This window comes from Equus asinus, chromosome 17, assembly GCF_041296235.1.
Source record: "Equus asinus isolate D_3611 breed Donkey chromosome 17, EquAss-T2T_v2, whole genome shotgun sequence".
Lineage (NCBI taxonomy): Eukaryota > Metazoa > Chordata > Mammalia > Perissodactyla > Equidae > Equus > Equus asinus.
Window position 1 is genome coordinate 31,623,555 of NC_091806.1, and position 20,234 is coordinate 31,643,788.

The 20,234-nt window shown below is 44.3% G+C and overlaps 1 long non-coding RNA gene across 2 annotated transcripts; it reads left to right on the plus strand.

The window, feature by feature from the left end:
* Positions 1 to 666: 666 nt before the first annotated feature.
* On the plus strand, positions 667 to 17,823 carry LOC139040782 (uncharacterized). 2 transcript variants are annotated; one of them, XR_011495091.1, is made up of 3 exons: positions 667 to 1,041; positions 14,685 to 14,892; positions 15,593 to 17,823. It is a non-coding gene; the product is annotated as an uncharacterized lncRNA (long non-coding RNA). The 2 variants fall into 2 exon arrangements; XR_011495090.1 differs by having other exon boundaries at positions 668 to 1,041; positions 14,681 to 14,892.
* The last annotated feature ends 2,411 nt before the right edge of the window (positions 17,824 to 20,234 follow it).

The window sequence follows — 20,234 nt, forward strand, 5'->3', positions numbered from 1 at the left end:
CTTCACATAGGTAGAGATGAGGGAACCGAGGCATCTGATTCATCTCAGTTAGCTAGCATCTACTACTGACTGCCAGGCACTGAATTTAGGGAACACTACCATGAGAAAGTGGTGGCTTGGGGCCAGCCCCGTGGCACAGTAGTTAAGTGCATACGTTCTGCTCTGGCTTGCACATGTTCCGCTCTGGCGGCCCAGGGTTCGTGGGTTCGGTTCCCGGGTGCAGACAGGGCACTGCTTGGCAAGTTATGCTGTGGTAGGCATCCCATATACAAAGTAGAGGAAGATGGGCACGGATGTGAACTCAGGGCCAGTCTTCCTTAGAAAAAAGAAGAGGATTGGTAGAGTTAGCTCAGGGCTAATCTTCCTCAAAAAAAAAAAAAGTGGTGTCCTAGCCCTTCATGAGTGGTGTGCCGGCCCTTGATGAGCTCTTGGACTGGTGGGACAAGGGGAAAGAATGCAGCCCCTGCATTTTTAATGCAAAGTGGTAAGGATATGGGGAATCATCTGGTGCTGTGGGAGCCTAAGAAGGGTCACTTGGTCCCACATCAGAGGGGCAGAATTTTCCTGGAAGAGATAAAAATCCAAGTGAGTTGCCAAGCAAGGTAAGTTAGCTAGAGTAAGAACGTGGGGGGAGGGTGTTCCAAGAAGGAGCAACATGAGTAAAGATGAGGTGGCAGTGTATACAGAAACCGAAAGTGGTTCCAGAACGTGGAACAATGTCTGTCCACTGCTCTGTGCTTCTCCTTCCTTTCTCTTACAGAAACCCTGCATCCTCGAAGTGAATTCAGAGTCATAGATTTAGGCCAGCCTCGCCATCCTTTGTTGGATCCTAAACCCCTACACAGCAGGGAGGGGCACGTGACTCCATGTCCTTACACAATGCAGACCTTTGGGTGTCAGAAGGAGCCCCAGGGAAACCTGGATTCTGGTTCCACAACTGCCCCCCAAGGCAGCACGGCCTTGAGGAGACCATGGAAACTTCCACCTGCTTCCCAGGACCACTGAGGCTAAGCTCACAGAAGTGGAGGAACTTTGAAAACTGTAAGTCCAAGATATAAATAATCAGGATTGAGTCCTAGCTCCACTCTTATTGGCTGAATAACCTTGGGCAAATTACTTAACCTATCTGTGCCTCCATTTCCTCATCTGCAAAATGGGATTAATGATAGTGAATGTGAGCAGTGATGAGTTGATATTTGGACAATATGTGATAGTTATAATAATAATAATAATAAATATTAAAATGATGTCGAGTGCCTGCCCAGGAGCGAATTTGCTGGGTTGGAGGAGGAGATGCCTGAGCTTGTTCCCCTTAGAGCAGTGGCAAAACTATCTTCCCTGACAGAACCCTTTTTACTTCTCTCTGATCTAGTCTTGGCGTTTATTCATCTATTCCAAAAATTTACTGAGCGCTTGGTTATGCAAGGCCCTGTGTTGAGCGCTCCGCGGGACACGGGGAGGAGTGAGGACAACTCTGTGTCTTTACCATTGAGCAGAAGAGACATTCATCTGTATGGATAAAAACAGGTTGGAGGAGAAAGGCCTCTAAGTCACTTATATGTGGAATCTAAAAAAAAAGAAACACCCAGAAAACAAAAAAAACAAACTCATGGATATAGAGAACACATTGGTGGGTGCCCAGAAGTGGGGGATGAGGAGTAGGCGAAATGGGTGAAGGGGTCAAAAGGTACAAACTTTCAGTTATAAAATAAATAAGTCCTGGGGATGTAATGTACCACGTGGTGACTATAGTTAATAATACTGTATTAGATATTTGAGAGTTGCTAAGAGAGTAGATCTTTTTTTTTAGATTGGTACCTGAGCTAACAACTGTTGCCAATCTTTTTTTTTTCTGCTTTTTCTCCCAAAGTCCCCCAGTACATAGTTGTATATTTTAGTTGTGGGTCCTTCTAGTTGTGGCATGTGGGATGCCGCCTCAACGTGACCTGATGAGCAGTGCCATGTCTGCACCCAGGATTCAGACCAATGAAACCCCAGGCTGCCAAAGCAGAGCATGCAAACTTAACCACTCAGCCACAGGACTGACCCCTGAGAGTAGATCTTAAAAGTTCTCATTACAGGAAAAAAAATTGTAACTATGTATAGTGATAGTTATTATCTAGACTTATGGTGGTGAGCATTTTGCAATATACACAAATATTGAATCATTGTGTTGTACACCTGAAACTAATATAATGGTATATGTCAATTATATCTCAATAAAAAAAATTTTCTTTAATTGGAACCTGAGCTAATATCTGTTGCCAACCCTTTTTGGTTTTTTCTTCCCTTCTTCTCCCCAAAGCTTCCCCAGTACATAGTTGCATGTTCTAGTTGTAGGTCCTTCTGGTTGTGCTATGTGAGACGCCCCCTCAGCATGGCTTGATGAGCAGTGCCATGTCCACACCCAGGATCCAAACCAGGTGAAACTCTGGGCCACCAAAGCAGAGCACATGAACTTAACCACTCGGCCACGGGGCTGGCCCAAAAAAACATTTTTTTAAAGTTAAAAGAAGAGATACAAAAAAAAAAAAAAGACCTCTAGGCTTGACTTACAGTCTATTTTATTTATTTATTTATTTTGGTGAGGAAGATTGGCCCTGAGCTAACATCTGTGCCAATCTTCCTCCACTTTGTATGTGGGATGCCACCACAGCATGGCTTGACCAGCGGTGTGTAGGTCTGCACCAAAGATCCAAACTGGTGAACCCCAGGCCACTGAAGCGGAGTGCATGAACCCAACCACTATGCCACGGGGCTGGGCCCTCCAGTCTGTTTATTGAGAGAATAAAATGAGATTGCGTACATGAGGGGCACATTGTAGGTAATAAAGCACTTGACCCGTTTATGGTGGAGAGTTCTGGGCAAGAGGCTCAAGGTGTTCAGAATGCTCAAGAACCTTTGGAGGAGGGGCCGGCCCCATGGCCTAATGGTTGAGTTTGCGTGCTCTGCTTCAGTGGCTCAGGGTTTTGCCGGTTCAAATCCTGGGCGCGGACATGGCACTGCTTGTCAAGCCATGCTCAGGCGGCATCCCACATGCCACAACTAGAAGGACCCACAACTAAAAATGCACAACTATGTACCGGGGGGCTTTGGGGAGAAAAAGGAAAAACAAAATCTTTAAAAAAAAAAAAAAAAAAGAACCTTTGGAGCATCTTTGAGGGGAGGGTTGTGTTAGGAAGGAGCTGTTGTTTTCCTCCAAGCCCTCTCCCTGGGCTTATCCCTGTCTGGGGCAGGGAGGGTTGCTCTCAGAATTACTCTAGCCCTCCCTGTTGCCCTGCAGCCCAGAGAAGTTCTCAGGCACCAAAGGCAGAAGAGAATTTCCTGCTTCTTCGGACTGAGGAGGGGACTCCCTCTTCCTGTCCACCTTACACATCTCCTTTTCCTGGGTAAGTCTCCCACACACACGCACGCGCGCCACATACAAACCTCTCCTCACCGATTGCACCCCAATGGAGGTGAGCCCTCCCCTTGTGGGTGAGGTGGAGGGCACGGAGCAGAGGTCACCAGGAGAGGAGCGGGACGGATTCCTGCCGAAAGAGCAAGGAGGTGGCCTGGTGAGTGGAGGAACCTGTGTCCTCAGCCTGGCTCAGCCACTGGCTTACTTGCCCCTTGGGGGACTTTGGACGACAGATAACAGTGATGACAAGGACAACAATAATTACTAACATGCAGTGAACTGTGACAGGCTGTGTTAGCCCGTTGGGGCTGCCATAAAAAACCCCACAGGCTGAGTGGTTTAAACAACAGAAATTTATTTCCTCATAGTTCTGCAGACTAGAAGCCCAAGATCAAGATTCCAGCCTATTTGGTGTCTGGTGAGTGCTCTCTTCCTGGTGTGCAGATGGCCACCTTCTTGCTGTGTCCTCGTATAGCTTTTCCTTGGTGTGTGTGCAAGAGAAAGAGTCAGCATTAGCTCTCTGATGTCTCTTCTTATAAGGACACTAATCCTATTGCATCAGGGCCCCGCCCTTCTGATCTCAGTTAATGTTTTTTTTTTTTAAGGAAGATCCACCCTGAGCTAACATCTGCCACCCATCCTCCTCTTTTTGCTGAGGAAGACTGGCCCTGAGCTAACATCCGTGCCCATCTTCCTCTACTTTATATGTGGGACACCTGCCACAGCATGGCTTGCCAAGCAGTGCCATGTCCACACCCAGGATCCAAACCAGCGAACCCCAGGCCGCCAAAGTGGAACGTGCGACCTTAACTGCTGTGCCACTGGCCAGCCCCTGATCTCAGTTAATCTTAGTTACTTCCTTAGAGATTCCATCTCCAAACCATCCACACTAGGGAGTTAGGGCTTCAACCTAGGAATCTAGGGGAGGGACGTGACTGTTTTGCCCTTGTGCTAAGTGTTTGACATGCAGTATCATAATTGATCTGTTTCATGGTTCTTGCTTAATTTTCACTCTAACTTGATAAAATAAGTTCTTTTATTGTCTCCATTTTATAGGTAAGGAAACTGAGGCTAGGTCACTGGCCCAAGGTTGCACATCTGTCCAGTCTCTAAGCTGGAGCTTGAACCCAGACTGCTGACTTCCTGCTTCTTAACCACCATGTCTACCTGGGCCTCAATTCTACATGTTAAAGATGATGATGAGGGGCTGGCCCCATGGCCGAGTGGTTAAGTTCGCGCACTCCACTTCAGTGGCCCAGGGTTTCACTGGTTCAGATACTGGGCATGGACATGGCACCGCTCATCAGGCCAGGCTGATGCGGTGTCCCACATGCCACAACCAGAAGGACCCACAACTAAAAATACACAACTATGTACTGGGAGGGTTTGGGGAGAAAAAACAGGAAAAAAGAAAAAAGATTGACAGCAGTTGTTACTTCAGGTGCCAATCTTTAAAAAAAAAAAGGGCCGGCCCCGTGGCGATCGGTTAAGTTCGCACGTTCCACTATGATGGCCCGGGGTTTGCCGGTTCGGGTCCCAGGTACGGACATGGCACCACTTGGCAAGCCACGCTGTGGTAGGCATCCCACATATAAAGCAGAGGAAAATGGGCACAGATGTTAGCTCAGGGCCAGTCTTCCTCAGCAAAAAGAGGAGGATGGGTGGCAGATGTTAGCTCAGGGCTAATCTTCCTCAAAAAAAAAAAGATGATGATGAGAATTTCTGTCCTGTGTGCTTCATGAGGTTATATCCAGAGGACTTTGACTCTGCAGAGGGATGTGCACATCTAAATTGTTATTCTTAACAGGGCACAGCCTCTAGAATGTGGCTGTCCCAGGACATTCAAATTAGCCCCAGGTCCTCTTAATCCCAGAGCTGGAAGGGAGCTTTGGGATTGTCTAGTGCTGTCTAACCACCCCAATCTCTGTCACATCCCGCCATGTGGAGGAGAAAACAGGGGCCAAGACAGAGGAAATGGCTTGCCCAGGTCACGGATCAGAACTCAGATATCTCTATCTGGTCTGGTGAGTGCTTCGCAACCTTCATCCGGTTGCCTCAGCCCCCGCCTCATCTATGAATTTTTCTGAATTGGGCCTTTTGGTGGGAGCAAAGGGGTCACACTTCACTGTTGTTTTGCCCTCAGGGACAGCTGGTATTTAGGAAAAGTCCCCTGGTGCACAACCAGGATATGGTGAGTTCCATGGTCATAGCTGCATGACTCTTGGTCAATCAACAGCCTCTCTACCTTGGTTTTCCCATCCATTTTCTTAGGATTATCACATAGAAGTGGCAAACTGTTGGCTCAGAAACAAGATCAATCTTGCAGGTGTGCTTTATATGGCTTTACGTGTTTTTGAAATTGAAAGATATATTAGCACCAAAGTAGGAAACTTATTTGTAACTTATTCCAAGCAAAGGGTTAATTTCCCTAATATATAAAGAGCACCTACAAATGAATAAAAATATCAACAACTCTAGTAGAAAACGAATAAAAGATGTGAAAAGATATTCAGTGAAAAGCAGTAGAAATTGTTCTCAACATGTGAAAAGACCAGCAACTACACTCATAATAGGAGAAATACATATGAAAACAGTACCAACGTACCATTTCTCATCTATCAAATTGACAAAAAATTAAAAAGCTGGAGAATACACATCTTTAAGAGAGTCTGAAAAAATAGGCATTCTCAGATATTGCTGGTTGAAATGTAAATTTGTACAATCTTTATCTTGAGCAAATTGTCAGTAACTATCAAAATCATAAATATGCATTTCTTTGTTCCGTGGGTTCTGCTTCTAGGATTTTAGCTTGTAGATATATTTATCAATGTGTGAAATAATATAAATACAGGCTTATTTATTACAGCAAAACTTTGGAAACCATCTCTATGTTTATCAAGAGGGATTTGGTTAAATAAATTATGTTACATCATACAAAGGAATATTTTGCTGCTGTACTCAAGAATGAGGAGGCTGTTTATGTATTGATAGAGAAGGCTCTTAAAGATTAACTTTAAGAGAGAAAAGCAAAATTCAGGACAGTGTGAAAAGTATGCTGTAATCTGTGCAAGTAAGGGAAAAATAGTATTTGCCTCTGTCTGCCTGTGATGTCGCTGGAAGGATATAAGAGATGGTGATGGTCTCTGGGGAGGGTAACTAGGTGACTGGGTATGAGAGGGGAGGAAAATTTTTCACTGTAAACCCCATTTCCTTTTAAGTCTTTGAAAGTGTGAATGAACTACCTCTTCAAAAACGAATAACATTTAAATTTTAAAAATTCTCTCTTTAAAACAGAAAGGTTTTACATTAAAATTTTTATTCCTGGCTTCTCTTGGAAAACAAAGCTCTTGGTGATCCTAGGTGGCCGTTCCTTCATGGCCATGGCTCGGTGGAGCCGAGCAGGGGCTGCCCCTTTAGATCAGGAATGCGCTCTCCTGCGTATTGAAGTCCTCACCACTCCCTGTTTCTCCTGGCCTGACCAGTTTCACCTGCTTTTTTTAGCTGCTTGGCCCTGTCCAGAAGGCCTGCTCTGGAGTCTCTTTGTTCTTGCTAACTTTCTCTCTCTCAGACTCTCCTTTCCTTTCCTTCCCAGGGTCAGCATTTTTCATGCCCCATGGCTTCGGCCTTTGCAGATGTAAACGTGTAGGTCTGGGAGGTGTGACAGTGTGTGGTCCCTGCTCAGGACAGTCCCAGGGCCTTCACAGGGGAGAACTATCATCTTCCACCCCTGGAGGAGGCAGGACCTTCCTTTTTGACATCTCTGTCATTGATGGGGGGTCTCAGGGACCATCTGAAAAAGAGTTGGGAAAAAAATACTTTTCAGGCCCTACGGAGAGTCTGACACCTTACCGGTGCGGTTAATGACTACAGTGTACACGTTTATGTCTACAGGTTAAAAGATTCACCTGGAAGGATATTTAAGAACCCGATAGAGTAGTTATCAGTTTGGGAGGAAAAAAATTTTGTCTCCATACAGAATACCCTTTTCAGACTGTCTGCCTTTCCTCGTCTTTGAGTATTTTACAACTTTGTAAATTGTAGTAACTGAGAACGTGCAAATTATTCTTATAGACATGCAAATTCTTTCTGTTCAGTAGAGGGGTTTCATTGACTTCCTTTCCTCCACCCCGTGGAAAAACCAGTTTTGCCTCTATTTACATATTCATTTCAATACTCTTGATCTGTAAATGTGTCTGTTTTCAGATTCTCTTTGATTCTAACATCTGCCTGGTTTTATCATTGATTAGTGAATGGAATGAAATCTTTCATGTGTCCATTTTACATCTGTATGAGAGTCATGATTTTCCCTTCTTCTGGAATTATCTTTAAACAGTTATAGACTAACTGAGAAGGATGCTGGTTGATGATGGTTTATTAGTTTGGCAACAGAAAGTGGATGCCTTGGGATGGGGTGGGGAGCATGCTTACTTTCCACTGTTTGTATTTTTAAAATTTCCTACGATGTGAATAACTATCCATTCAAAACTATAAACAAATACGATGTGTTTTTTAAAGAAAATTAATTGAAAAGAGGGAAGCAAAAATAGGAAATAATACCTAATGATTAAGAACATGGGATTCAGGTGGGGCCGGCCCAGTGGCGCAGCGGTTAAGTTCGCACGTTCCACTTCTCTGTGGCCTGGAGTTCGAGGGTTGGATCCCGGGTGCTGACATGGCACCCTTGGCACGCCATGCTGTGGTAGGCGCCCCACATAAAAAATAGAGGAAGATGGGCACGGATGTTAGCTCAGGGCCAGGCTTCCTCAGCAAAAAGAGGAGGACTGGCAGTAGTTAGCTCAGGGCTAATCCTCCTCAAAAAAAAAGAAAAAGGAAAGAATATGGGATTCAGGGTCCATCAGACCTGGATTTATTTATTTATGTATTTGTTTATTTTTGAGGAAGATTACCCCTAAGCTAACATCTGCTGCCAATCCTCCTCTTTTTGCTGAGAAAGGCTGGCCCTGAGCTAACATCCATGTCCATCTTCCTCTACTTTATATGTGGGACGCCTACCAGAGCATGGCATGCCAAGTGGTGCCATGTCCACACCCAGGATCCGAATCAACGAACCCCAGACCACTGAATTGGACCGTGTGAACTTAACCACTGCACCACCAGGCCAGCCCCCCGACGTGGAGTTAAAATTGTGACATTTTCTAAATGAGTTTGAGCAAATTACTTAACCTCTCTGAGCTTTAGTTTATCTATAACACGGAAATAATAAGACCTTATTCCCAATGTCCTAGTGAAGATTAAGTGAGATTTGAATATGAAAATTTTTAGCTCAGGGCCTGACATACAGGAAGCCCTCGTAATGATGTGGGGTCAGTGAGCCGAGGAGTCAAAAGAAAGATTTCTTACACTCTTAAGATCTGGCAGTAGTGCTCTTTTATTTAGAGAATAGTATGCAATAGCATGGGGACAGGACCCATGGGCAGGCAGAGCTGCTGCTGGCATGTTGCTGCTGCCGCTTCTGCTGTAAAGTTGGGTGGAGAGTAAGGCTAAATTTAAGGCATAGGTATGTGAGTTATCTCTTTAAAAGACAAAGAATATGTAAAATAGTTAAAATGGTATCAGTGCCCATAGGGTCCGGCCATTTGGCAGTCCCACAACTTTTAGATAAGAATCAAACTGGATTGAGTTAATGGCAGGAGTCACCGCTTGAATATTATCCTCAGCTAAAGAAAAAGGAGGATTTGAGGAGGGGAGGGGGTCAATTACATGAGGTTGCCAGACAGCAAACAACTTAAGTTCTTGCCTCTGGCATTGATTAAGAGTTTCTAGAGATAAGGCCATCCCCCTTCTTCCTGGCACAGAAAGGGAGGCATCTTCACAGATAGAGGTTTCCCTTAGAAATGTAAATGCTTCCCAGCAAAGGGACAAGCAAATTCCACTCCTCGGAGCCTGCTTCTCATCTGTAGTTTTAAAATTAACCAGCCTAAAAATCCTCATCAGTAAGGAACCTGGATCCCAATAACACAAGAGCCATCATCATCATCAAATCCAACGTCTCCCAAGTACAAGATGAACCCAGTGAATGGGTGTCAAGCATTTTAGGTGGTACTAACTGATGTGGATCAAGGCTGCCCCAGGGAGAGAGCCCAAGGTGTCCTGGCCTACATGCCAATCTATATGATCCAATACATATCTAAAGTTATACGACCACACAATAACCAGACCCCATCTGCACCGATACCATTTAATGACTTTTTACATCATCTTTCCTTTGTCTAGTAAAAATAAGTCACGTACCCATGCCTTATAAATTTAGCCCTAACCCTCAACACCTTGCAGCTCTTTACTGCCCGTGGGTCCTGTCCCCATGCTATTCTCTGAATAAGGGAGCACTACTGCCAGAACTTGAGAGTCCAAGAAATCTTTCTTTCGACTCCTTGACTCACCGAGCCCACATCACTAAATAGCAATAAATCACAGATGGAGGAAACTTTTCCTTTTTCCATTTCTTCTGATCCTTCTTGATTTCTCAAGGACAAAGTATCAGCTGCTGCAGGCTCGGCGAGCCAAGGAGTCACAAGAAAGATTTCTTGGACTCTCAAGTTCTGGTAGTAGTGCTCTTTTATTCAGAGAATAGCATGGGGACAGGACTCATGGGCAGTGAAGGGCTGCAATATGTTGAAGGTTAGGACTAAAATTTATAAGGCATGGGTACGTGACATTTTTACTGGACAAAGGAAAGATGATGTAAAAAGTCATTAAAGTGGTACAGTGCAGGTGGGGTCTGGTTATCATGTGGTCATATAACTTTATGAATCAGCTCATATAGATCAGCATGTAAGCCAGGATGCCTTGGGCTTCTCTCCCTGGGGCAGACTTGATCCACATCAGACATCATCATCATCAAATCCAGTGTCTCTGGAGTACAGGATGAACCCACTGAATGGGTATCAAGCATTTTAGGTGGTAACAAATAGCAATAAATCAAAGATTGAGAAAACTTTTCCTTTTTCAGTTTCTTTTTATCCTTCTTGATTTCTCAAGGACAAAGTATCAGATCGGTGCTAGTCCACCTTTAACACCTAACGCATGGTGGTAAATAAATGACAAGAAATAGGATATATTAGAGTATATGAGGAAGGCATTTGGGTTAAAACTAATTCGGCCTGACCTTGTTTTTCCTAAAGAGCCTGATATGGCCTGTTGAGCATGCATTGAACATCTGCTTTGAATATTTACTACGTCCCAAAGACAAGAATGATGCCCCCAAAGGTAGGGATGTAACTTCCCCCTATATCCGTGTTTCCTTTAGGATAAGCATCTCTCCCTAAACTAAGGATTAATTACTGACCTGCTGTGCTCACTTTGTGACCACTTATGTTGTGACCTCTGACCTGCGAACCACCGATCTGCTGTGCCAGCTAAGCATCTCCTGAAAATTGTAAAAGGGACATTTCTAACATATGTGATGTATGTTCATTGTTCCAAGACTGTATATAACCTATCTGTGCACCCCACTTATTTGGTGCCCTTCCTTCCTTGGGGAAGGAAGGCCCCAGGCTAGTCCTCAGATCTGGCTCATAATAAACTCACTCCAATTTTGATTTGTAAATTGGTTGTGGATTATTTGCTTCAACAGTGGTAATCTCCTTTTGAATGAGGAGGCACAGAAGGAAGGAGGTAGATGGGGCTGGCCTGGTGGTGCAGCAGTTAAGTTCCCACGTTCTGCGTTGGCAGCCCAGGGTTCGCCAGCCTGCATCCCGGGTGCGGACCTATGCATCACTTGTCAAGCCATGCTGTGGCAGGCATCCCACATATAAAGTAGAGGAAGATGTTAGCTCAGGGCCAGTTTTCCTCAGCAAAAAGAGGAGGATTGGAGGCAGATGTTAGTTCAGGGCGAATCTTCCTCAAAAAAAAGAAGGAAAGAGGTACAGATTTCAGCAGGCAGAATCAGCCAGAATTTAGTAACATTGTACCATTTTCATTGTGTTTCTTTTATAGTTACGTTCATTCATCACAGGGCTGCATTCTAACTTTCACGGGTCCTAAACTCTTTTGCCTTAGTGAGCCCCTTCCTCCGTTAAAAAATAATAATAATAAACTACATTTTACAACAGCATTGGTATAAATAAGAATATAATTCAGGTTGGATTCATTATTGTATTTATTTTTCCTTCTGATTTTGAAGGAAATTAAAATTAAAGCATTTTTGGAGGTCCCTAAAAGTATCCTGGGCTTAAGGCCCTGGGCCTAGTTGGCCCTGATTCATTCTATTTTGCAGTGAGTGCTACCGATTTTCCATTTACAGAGGAGATGTCAAGCTCCTTTTCTATACCAGTGTATTCAAGTAAACAACATGAGTCCGTTAAGCAATATTGTATCGGTCAGCTTGGGCTGCCATAACAGAATAGCATAGACTGGGTGCTTACACAATAGAAATGTACTTTCTCACAGTTCTGGAGGCTGAAAGTCAGAGATCAGGGTGCTGGCCTAGTAGGGTTCTGGAGAGGTCTCTCTTCCGGGCTTGCTGATGGCGTCTTCTCTTCGTGTCTTCACACGGAAGAAGTGGACGTGTATGTGTCTCTCTCCTCCTCTTCTTGTGAAGCCACAGTCCTATTGGATCAGGGCCCCACTCTTATGACCTCGTTTAACCTTCATTACCTCCTGAAGACGAGCTCAAGATACAGTCACGTCAGGGGTTGAGTCTTCAACATAGGAATTTTAGGTGGACACAATTCAGTTCATAGCAAATATGAAAGTACATAGTGATGCGGGGTTGGTGAGCCCAGGAGTCGAAAGAAAGATTGCTTGGACTCTCAAGGTCTGGCAGTAGTGCTCTTTTATTTAGAGAATAGTGTGGAATAACATGGGGAAAGGACCCATGGGCAGTAAAGAGCCGCTCCTGCAAACATGGGTTGAGGGTAGGGCTAAGTTTAAGGCATAGGTATGTGAGTTATCTCTTTACAAGACAAAGGAAAGAATATGTTAAAAAAGTTGTTAAAATGGTATCAGTGCCGGTGGGGTCTGGTTGTTGGGTGGTCTTATAACTTTTAGATAAGAATCAGACCGGATTAAGTAAATGGCAGAAGCCACCACCTTAAATATTATCTTCAGCTAAAGACAAAGGAGGATGTTGGTGGTGGTGGAGGGGGGGGGGGGGATCAGCTACATGAGGTTACCAGACAAGCACAATAAACAAGACTTAAGTCCTTGCCTTCCCCATTAAGAGTTTCCAGAGATAAGCCCATCCCCCCTTCCTCCTGGTGCAGAGAGGGAGACACCCCCACAGATGGAGGTTTCCTTCACAAATGCAAATCTCTCTCATCAAAGGGCAAGCAAATTCCACTCCTCAGAGCCTCCTTCTCATCTGCAGTTTTTAAAAGTAACCAGCCCAAAATAATCCTCATCACATAATAGTACAAAGGTGTGTGGGAATATGGCACAAATGAAAGCCCTCCATTGTACAGGTGAGGGGACCGAGGCCTAGGAACACAGCCCCGTGGAGCCAAGGCCGGGATCCTAAGCCTTCCCGACCCTTCAGGACAGTTTGCGATGAGGCCCCTGGCTCCTCCAGCTCCCTCCTGGAAATGGGATGAGCCCTTCCCCACCGGCCTCAGACCTGGGCCTTGTCCACAGGGATGCAGGACTCACCCCCCAGCCTGCTCTTGCCAAGCCCCAGGCCCTGGGGCCTCAGCTTCCCAGAGGACCCTAGGAGGAAACTACTTCAGAACTGGGTTTTGTTTCCAGCAGAAAACAGCTTTAAAAATTGTTCAGAAAGGACAAACGTCCTTTAAACCCAGGGGTAGCACCTTGTTAAAAAAAAAAAAAAACAATTAAGAAATGAGGGAGCTTTGAAGAAGAGTCAATTAGCATTCTGACTAGGGAGCCTCTTTGAAGGCCTGAGGACTGACTCCTGTCACACAGGTAACCATATCCTGATCAGAGGACACATCCCCAGGTGGAAAGAAGGGGTCCTGGCTACCCCATTCCCCCAGGGTTTTGTCCTCTCTTGCTTTTCCACTTTAGGCTAATGGATTAGAGGCCAGGGAGAAGGTCCAGAGGCCTGGCAGGAGAGCTGGTATCCACCAATGGGTCAACTTTCTGGGTCAGTTGTCTGGATGGTGAATGAGAATGGCAGTGGGAGACGAAGATGTAGTCTCTGAAAATGCAGACCGGGGAAGAGTTCTGTGAGCCAGGAGCTTTTGCCGCTAGTCTGAGCAACACAGCGGCCTGAAGCATGGCCCGGAAAGGGCCCAGGGAGCTTGTGACTAAATGAAAAGACTCAGCCGGGTTTGAATCCCAGACAAATGCTAAGCTGAGCAAGGAAACCGGGGGATGAAGTTAAGCAAGGGTGGAGTTCAGTTGGGTTGGATAGAGAGCATCAATCCAGCCCTATTTGCAATATTTTTCAATGTTTACCGAAAGATCATTTTCTTGTAGCACACGTGTAAACACAGGCAACTAGTGTTAACGTTTGAATTTCTATCTATTTCATAAAGTGGTGTTTTGGGTAGGAAAATGAGAGTCAACTCAGGGCTAGCAGGCACAGGGAAAGCATGACTGAAGTATATCGGGGTGGGGGTGGGTGGGATAAAGAACAGGCTTTGGCCTTGAATTGTTAATACGCTCCTGGCGCAGCTGTTTCTCTGGCATTTGGGGGAGGGCTTGCTCCCCCCCGCCCCACCCCCAACTCCATGTGATATCTTTGTGTCTCTCCTCTTTTAGCCTTATCAGTTCTTCCGAGGAGGTAACAGGCACCACCAGCTTCCTGGTAGCAGCTGCCAGAAGTGACTGTAGGGATGGGTGTGTAGGAGAAAATAATTGCTAGAATGCACAGTGGGACCATTTCATGTGTGTCCTTGATGGCCAATATCAAAGGACCTTGGCCATTCAATCATTCAACAAATATCTATTGAGATTCTGCTGTGTGCCAGGTGGTGGGCTGAAAGGAAGTTGCCTGAACCAGAAATGGAATCTGAGCCTCTCACAAGGCAGGCGAGAATTCTGACTCTGAACCACAAGGACGTCCCACATTAGCCCCCAGCCACAGCAGAAGTTAGCAAGTGACACCAGTGTGCAATCGATGTGCTGCTTTTAACCCCCACACATTCTGTTGGTGGGTAGTCTTCTTTCTTTCACAGAAATGAAGGAGGGGGAGGGAGCAGAAAGATAGAATTGTTAGAGACCAACAGATGGGAATCCCACATTGCCTCTGGGTGAAGGCCTTTCTGGGTTTTTTAAATAATTTATTTTTATTTATTTATTTATTTTTTGAGGAAGATTAGCCCTGAGCTAACATCTGCCAATCCTCCTCTTTTTGCTAAGGAAGACTGGCCCTGAGCTAACATCCATGCCCGTCTTGCTCTACTTTATACGTGGGACGTCTACCACAGCGTGGCTTTTGCCAAGCGGTGCCATGTCTGCACCCAGGATCCGAACTGGCGAAACCCGGCTGCCAAGAAGCAGAATGTACGAACTTCACTGCTGCGCCACCGGGTCGGCCCCATGCATGACTTTTGTACTGGGTTCATTCCAAGGTAATTCACCCATCTCCTCACTCAGAATACATATGGTTGTCACTAATTATTGGGACAATCACTTGAGATTCTCAGCAGTACATCCAGCCCCTATGAGAGAACATCTGTCTTTTAGCTTAGGCAGGATGCAGCCACTTATTCAACAAGCATTTATGGAATATCTTCTAGATGGTGATCACAGTACAAAATGCCAGGGATACAATGGTGAACAAGACAGACCGGGTCCCTGCCCTCATGTGGTTCACAGTCTAGTGGGGAAGACAAATAATAGTCAAGTGAACAATGAGCAAACAAAATGATTATTCCGCTTGTGACGAATGTGATGAGGAAAACCGAAGGGACACTGTGGTAGAGAATAATAGAGATGGCGGGTGAAAGCCCTCTCCGGGTGGGTTGTTTAAAGGCTCAAATCTGAAGTATGAACGAGCCGTGCAGAAAGTTGGTGAAAGGGCAGTTGTGGCACTGGGAACAGCCAGGGCAAAGGCAAGAAAGAGGGTGGATATTCTAGAAACTGTCAGAAGGCTGGGGGCTAGATGGAACTACGGGGGTTGAGTAACACAAGAGGAGCTTGGGCTGGGAGGGCACCAGTCGCATTGGCCAAGCTAGAGGGGTTAGATTTTATCATGAGTGGAAAGAAAGTCTTTTAACTGGCTTCCCATCAGAATGGTCTCCCATGGAAAACCAATTTGTATTTTTACAGTTCTGGCTGTGCAATGGAAAATGCACAGAAGGGGCCGAGTGGAAGCATGGGAACCAGTTAGGAAGCTCTTCAGTGGTCCAGGTGAAGATGACTGTGGCTGGCCTGGGGTTACGCCCCAGAGAAGGAGAGAAGCCAGCGCATTCCCGATACACTCTGGAGATGTTACTGAAATGCCTGCTGATGGGCTGGACACAGGGAAAGATTAATGTTCCCTAGACCCTCTGGGTAAGAGGTTAATCGGTTTTCTACCACCTTCTAGCCTCACACATAGAACCGGAGGTGGAGGTAGAGGGTTCATTTAGGATCCATGGTTGAAGACCCAAATGGAACCAAATTTCAGGAACCTGGAGCTGAAGAATAAATACAAAATCTAAGACTGCTAGCCAGTGATAACACCAAGCCTTGCTACATAAACAGAAGAAAGGGGGAACTAGGCACAAAAATGATTTTTAGGGGCTGGCCCCGTGGCCAAGTGGTTAAGTTTGCCTGCTCTGCTTCGGCAGCCCAAGGTTTCGCCAGTTCGAATCCTGGGCGTGGACACGGCACCACTCATCAAGCCATGCTGAGGCGGCATCCCACATGCCACAACTAGAAGGACCCACAACTAAAAATATACAACTATGCACTGGGGGGCATTGGGGAGAAAAAGAAAAAATAAAATCTTTAAAAAAAATTATTTTTAATGATATAGAGCAAACTAAAATATAAACTGTGTTTAATAACATAAACTATATCAAGTACCTACGAATAAAATGAAGAAAAACAGGAGGCATACATCTGCAGAGAAAACTGTATAATTATATTGAGAGATGCCAAAGACGACGCAAATAACTGGAAAGCTATAATCTATTCATTTATTAGGAGACTTCCTATTGTGAAGTTGTCAGTTCTTTCCCCAAATGATCTGTAGATGTAAAGTAATACCAGTCAAAATCCCAAGAGGGTTTTTTGTTTGTTTTATTTTGTGGAACATGACAAACTGACTCTAATATATATATAGAAATGCAGAGATCAAGAACAAAGGCACTCTTGAATAAGCATATTTGTTCTAAAATTGAGAGCCCAGAAGTAAACCCACACGCTTATGGACAGCTAATATTTGACAAGGGAGCCAAGAGCATGCGATGGAGAAAGGAGAGTCTCTTCAATAAAAGGTGTTGGGAAAACAGGACAGCCACATGCAAAAGAACGAAAGTAGACCATTCCCTTACACCAAGCACAAAAATCAACTCAAAATGGATTAAAGACTTGAATGTAAGACCCGAAACCATGAGACTTCTAGAAGAAAACATAGGCAGTACGCTCTAAGACATTGGTCTGAGCAGCATATTTTCAAGTCCCATGTCTGACCAGGCAAGGGAAACCAAAGAAAAAATGAACAAATGGGACTACATCAAACTAAAAAGTTTCTGCACAGCAAAGGAAACCGTCAACAAAACGAAAAGACAACCTAACAATTGGGAGAAGATATTTGCAAACCACATATCAGATAAGAGGTTAATATCCAAAATATACAAAGAACTCATACAGCTCAACAACAAAAAAAACAACAATCTAATTAGAAAATGGGCAAAAGATCTGAACAGAGATATCTCCAAAGAAGATATACAGATGGCCAACAGGCATATGAAAAGATGCCCAACATCATTAGCTATCAGGGAAATGCAAATCAAAACTACAATGAGGTATCACCTCACCCTGGTCAGAATGGCTATAATTAACAAGACAGGAAACAACAAATGTTGGAGAGGGTGTGGAGAGAAGGGAACCCTTGTTCACTGCTGGTGGGAGTGCAGACTGGTGCAGCCACAAGGGAAAGCAGTTTGGAGTATCCTCAGAAAATTAAGGATAGATCTACCATATGATCCAACTATTCCACTGCTGGGTATTTATCCAAAGAACTTGAAAATACAAAGGCATAAAGATACTTGCACCCCTATGTTCATTGTGGCATTATACACAATAGCCAAGACTTGGAAGCAACCTAGGTGCCCATCAAGGGACGAATGGATAAAGAAGATGTGGTATTTATACACAATGGACTACTACTCAGCCATAAGAAATGACGAAATCCGGCCATTTGTGACAACATGGATGGAACTTGAGGGTATTATGCTGAGTGAAATAAGTCAGAGGGAGAAAGTCAAATACCATATGATCTCACTCATAAGTAGAAGATAAAAACGACAAAAAAAAAAAAACCACACATAGCATTGGAGATTGGACTGGTGGTTACCATTGGGGAAGGGGGGGAGGGCAAAAGGGGTGATTAGGGTCACATGTGAGGGGATGCACTATAATTAGTGTTCGGGTGGTGAACATGATGTAATGTATCCAGAATTTGAAATATGATGTACATCCGAAAAAAATAAAAATTAAAAAAAAAAAGAATATTTGTTCTGCTAGATATCAAACTTGTAAGCTGTCACAACTTGATATCCACACAGGAGAAAAAAAAGTCGTACCTCTACTTCACACTATACCAAAAAGAAGAAAATATCAGTTCCAGGTGGACTGTCAACCTAAACATGAAAGGCCCCTCCCTCCTTAAAAAAAGTTTAGCTGACAAAGCAAGAGAATACATTCTTAAGCACAAATGGAAAAGTTTTAGGAACAAACACAAAATCATCCTCCTCATAAAGGAAAAGTGTAATAAATTTGACCCTATTGCAATGAAGAATTTTTGTTTTTCAACAGACAATATTAATAGAATGAAAAGGCAAACCACAAATATATTTGCAACATATATAACTGACAAAAGACTTGCATCCAAAAAGAACTCCTAAATCAAAAGAAAAGGCCCAGGGGCTGGCCCCGTGGCCGAGTGGTTGAGTTCGCTAGCTCTGCTTTGGTGGCCCAGGATTTCACTGGTTCGGATCCTGGGCGTGGACATGACACCACTCATCAGGCCATGCTGAGGCGGCATCCCATATGCCACAACTAGAAGGACCCACAACTAAAAATATACAACTATGTACAGGGGGTCTTTGGGGAGAAAAAGGAAAAATAAAATCTTAAAAAAAAAGAAAAGGCCCAATAGAAAAATGAGCAAATATCAGTTAAGGTAGACAATGAACCCCAAAATCTCAATGCCGTATCCAACAGAAGTTATAGAAGTTTATTAGTTGCTCAGGTAAAGTCCAGGCTGGATCTTCCTGATCAGAGGAGTCCCTGCTCCACAAAGTCACTCAGGCATCCAGGCTGATAGACACTCAGCTACCTTCAACATGTGGCCTCCAAAGTCACCCCGGATGTCAACATCCAGCCAGCAGATGGGGGAGAAAAGAGAATTTCATGGGTGGGAGACTTTTCAAGACCAGGTCTGGAAATTGCTCGTGTTGGTTTGCCCAGCATTCCATTAGCTATATCTCAGCCACATGGGTCACACACTTGCACGGGATGCAGAAACAAAGGGAACAACTTTCATGAATGCAGCTAATCAGTTTCTGCCACAAGGCATTTCACCAAAGAAAAAATCCAAATGGACAATGAGCATGAAATCTCATTAGTAATCAAGAAAATAAAAATTAAGACCATAGTGAGACATTAATAGATTGGCTAAAAGTTTAAATTATGGCAATACCAGGCATTGCTGGGAATTTGATGGAAGAGTAAATTTTCGTTTTAATCCTCTTATTCATTCTTTTGGTGAGGGAGGGATTCCCACCCTATAGTTAGGGGGATGGCCAAACACAGGACACCTGCCACTGGACAGATGAGATCAAAGCAACTTATTGGTCACATATACTCACATCCTGAGGGAGGACGACATCACATGCCATGCAGGGTCACGTAGAGGCTGCACGTGGAACACAGCGAATAACTAGGGGCTGTGGGAAGCAGGCTTTGCAGAATCAAGAGGATGGGGTACCCGCTGGTTCCCATGGGAGAACGTGATTAACTTGTTTGAATAATTCTGCAGGCTAATAGGGAACTGAAGCCTGCTACTCAGAGATAATCAGGAACTGGGTCTGATCTCTTTGATAAACAGGATTGTTTGGCTAGGAGACCTTATCCAAGGCAGGAGAGTGGGGAGAGGGTCTTGCAGATAGGACATTGAAGGCCCACTCAGTTTCACCAGATGTCAAGGCAGCACATAATATTGAGCCTTAACTTTAGGTCTGTATCAGTCAGGGTTATCCAGAGAAAGAGAACCAACAAGATGTGTGTGTGTGTGTGTGTGTGTGTGCATACATATAACCATATATAATCAGCGGACTTTGAATAAAGCAGATTGCCCTCTATAATATGGATGGGCCTTGTCTAATCAGTTAAAGGCCTTAATAAAACAAAGACTGACCTTTGCGTTTGTCTGTCTCTATATATATATATATATATATATATATGTATAAATGCTAATTTCCTTTGAAAAAACACCCTCACAGAAACATCCAGAATAATGTTTGACCAAATACCCCGGCAGTATGGCCCAGTCAAGTTGATACATAAAACTAACCATCACAAGGTCTTACATAACAGTTTTATAAAGTGCCGTGGGAGTTTAAATTGGTAAAACCACTTTGGAAATGACAGAAAAATTGAAGGTGCTCACATCTTTCAACTCGGCAGTGACACTCTTATGTGTATAGCCTAGAGAAACAGGGACACAGGTATGGTCACAGCAACATCGTACAGAAGAGCC